Genomic DNA, 3,452 nt, shown 5'->3' with positions numbered 1-3,452 from the left:
ATCAGTTCTCAGCAACAGAGAGAGGCAGAACTAATCAATTCCTGTCTGTGTTAAAACTTCTGGGTAAACTTCCGTGGGATCATCAATTCCTACAGTGGCTAGTGTCACAGATCTCAGATCAATTATGTTAGGGTCCTTGGTCTCTCTGACAGTGGTGCTACTTTAACTCCTAGGTATAAGGTAAACATATAGATGCTTGAAACTTAAGTCTTTTCTAGATGAAAAGACTTTCTAGTTCAGGTTCTTTTCACTGCTCTCCATTGTTTTTGTGTATTACTACTAAAAATTACACTTTTGCTGCCATGCTGCTGCTGCTGATTTTAACACTACTATTGCTACACTTAGCTATACTTACTAGGATGTTTTTAGCTACTGCTCTTTTTGTCACTGTTGCTAATCTAAAGCTTCCATCACCATTTCCTCTACACATTTCAATTTAAGCTTTCTCTACGAATGTTAATGATGAAAAGTTGGTGAGAAAGAAAATACCTCTTGAGAAACAGTTTAATCAGATCAGTGCTCAAACTTCAGAGAGACAATACAGAGAGGGTGATCCATAAGTGACCCAAACAGCTTGGATCCACAGAGTTATATGACAAGGTGATTGTTTTACTCATGATACAGCCTTTAATGGAAACTAATTTTCAGGTTAGCACTAGTCATAGTCTTTCTGATGGCACACCAAGGAAATCCTCCCTCTGGACTAGGTAGGAATGTCTGTCACTAAACATTGTAACAAAACTTCAAGGAAAGTGTTTAAACAAATGCAGGTAGAACAACTTTCTGAAGCAGCAGTTGTGTTTATTGGCAAGCACATGTGTTTGTAGTCCATCATCTTCAAGAAATCTACCCCCTACAGATATCTGCCAGCACACCAAGATGAGTACAAACCAATTGCAGAAAAAAGAGGTTCCTGACCTACTGCCATTCAACACTGTCTAGAGAGTATCAATGAGGGAGTCAACTGTTTGTAGCTCCCACTATGTTGGCTAACTTGAGGCAAAACTATAGAAGGTGAAGGTATAATAAGCATTAAAATGAGTGTACTCAGTAATTGTCTATCCTAAGTTTTGGGCCATTTTTACATTTGACAATGGTACATTCTTGGCTAAATAATTGCATTGAGGCATAGATAATTTTGTCTGCCTCAGTGGTGTAGCAGGAGTGTTTCCTATTGCTGCTACATTTTACAATAAAGGTTGGTAATTTGAGAGGAGCTAATGTGGTAGGTGCGAAGGAGAGGAGGAGGAGAAGGAAGAAGGAGGAGGAGTTAGGAGAGGAAGAGGAGAAATGTAGTTGCCATGGAGAACTATGAATGCATCAAGAACAGTCCTGGGTAACAAATTTTATCTAAGGTTAGATATTGGGTAACAACTCTAATTGTATGGACATCTTGCTAGTTGAACATTTCCAATTATATGAAACAATTGGATAACCTTAAGCTCTAAGAGTCCTCATTTCTACTGGATATGCCATGGATGGTGGGTATTGTCTCTGGTTCAGTCGAGCTTTGTGGAGACAGTTGGTAGACTGGCAGAGCCATCTCCCACACTGGTGACTTGTGGATACCACAGGCAGTGCATTTGGGAACTGGCCGTCTTGAGCCGCAGTCTTGTGAGTCTAGTTTTGGTGCATGTGGCCTGAGCTAAGCAGAGTTGCTGCTACTTAGGTGGTCGGCCTGTGCAGCCCCGTTTTTTAAATTTTACCACAACACAGTGGTAAAGCAATAGGAATGCTTGTAACAGGAGATTAAAAAAAATCTGTGTTCATTCTTATGGTCATCTAGAAATGAAACGTCAATAATTTACATTTCTAGATTAAGTAGTAAACTGTCCTTCTAGAGTAACACAGAGTAAAGGTTCATCTACAAGAACTATAAATCCTTTGTAATATGTCTGCTTCCTAAAGTTTATCTATGTTCATATACATATATTCATGAATGCATACATACATATTTGCTTCAGTTCACCATGGTTGGGGTCAATATTAGATTGGAACAGCTAGAGAAGTGGCTTAGTTGATACAGTACTTGTAGAAAGAACAGAAGGATTTGGTTTTGTATCCCTAGTATCCAAACAAATACCAAGTAAGGAAGTATACATCTTTAATTTTAAAACGATAGATGAAGAGATGTTCAAATCCTTAGCCTGACAAGCTTACCCAAATGAGTAAGCTTTGTGTTCAGTAAGAGAACTTGTCTCAAATATTAAGACTGATAGAAGAAGACCTATAATTTGTACTTCTGAAATCCACTTCATTCACATTCCCACATGCATACAAACACATACATATAAACATGTATCACACATATGCACAAATGCCCCTATATTATTTGCTTCTTAATATTTTTAATTTTTTCTGTTAAGTCATTTTCAGCTAGGTCTCTACCCTTTATGGCAAAGAAGTACAATAATTTTCAGCACTTTAAAATGTTATGTTTAAATGTTAAATGCTTAAAAAATATTATAGATTAGAGCATTGCATACTTTATATTTATATGCATTTACCAAAGTATATTTTTAAAAATGATTTTGACATCTTTATAGTCATTATAATATTATAACATTATAACATATTTTTAGACATAGAATTCCTAAACTTAGTACTCTGAAGGAGGGATTTTAGCAGTTTCTGAGTCTCTCAAGGAATCCATCTCACAGACTTTAAATCTTAATATTAGAACTAAGGACTGATATGTAACTATGGCTGGTAGCCCAGATCATAATACTGATCTCAACAGTCTTCTCTAAGCTACCAGAATGACCCACTTGATGTAATTTAGAATTTCTGCCTAGAGTTATTAGTTTAGAAACTGACATCATTTTCCATGTAAAAAATGTTGAGAATAGGTAATTGTATTAAATGAACATTCTTTGCCAAAAAATAAATAGCTCAAGGATAGCATTTCTTGGGCTATTCTCAGCTTTTGAATTACTGGAAAATTATGTAATGTTGCAGATTGCAACTTGAACTGCTTGCCACAGATCTTCAAAAACAATATGTTTGTTTTTGCTCAGTTGACAGTTGGATGAATATAAAACATAAAATGCAATTATATTCTCCAAATTCTGAGGAGTTTCTCAGTGACAGACTAGGTTAAGTAGACGAAACCATGTGTGATGGCATTTATATGCTTGGTCTAAGACACTTGGCACTATTAGAAAATGTGGCCCTGTTGGAGTAGGTGTGACCCTGTGGGAGTAGGTGTGTCACTGTGGTTGTGGGGTTTAAGACCCTCATCCCAGCTGCTTGGAAGTCAGTATTCTGCTAGCAGCCTTCAGATAAAGATGTAGAACTCTCAGTTCCTCCTGCACCGTGCATGCCTGGATGCTGCCATGTTTCTGCCTTTATGATAATGGGCTGAACTGAACCTGTAAGTCGGCCCCAGTTAAATGTTGTCCCTTATTAGACTTGCTTTCATCATGGCGTCTGTTCTCAGCAGTAAAACCCTA

Source organism: Grammomys surdaster, unplaced genomic scaffold (genome assembly GCF_004785775.1).
Source record: "Grammomys surdaster isolate TR1022 unplaced genomic scaffold, NIH_TR_1.0 63, whole genome shotgun sequence".
Lineage (NCBI taxonomy): Eukaryota > Metazoa > Chordata > Mammalia > Rodentia > Muridae > Grammomys > Grammomys surdaster.
The sequence above is the reverse complement of the archived record's forward strand: the minus strand, read 5'-3'. Positions refer to the sequence as shown.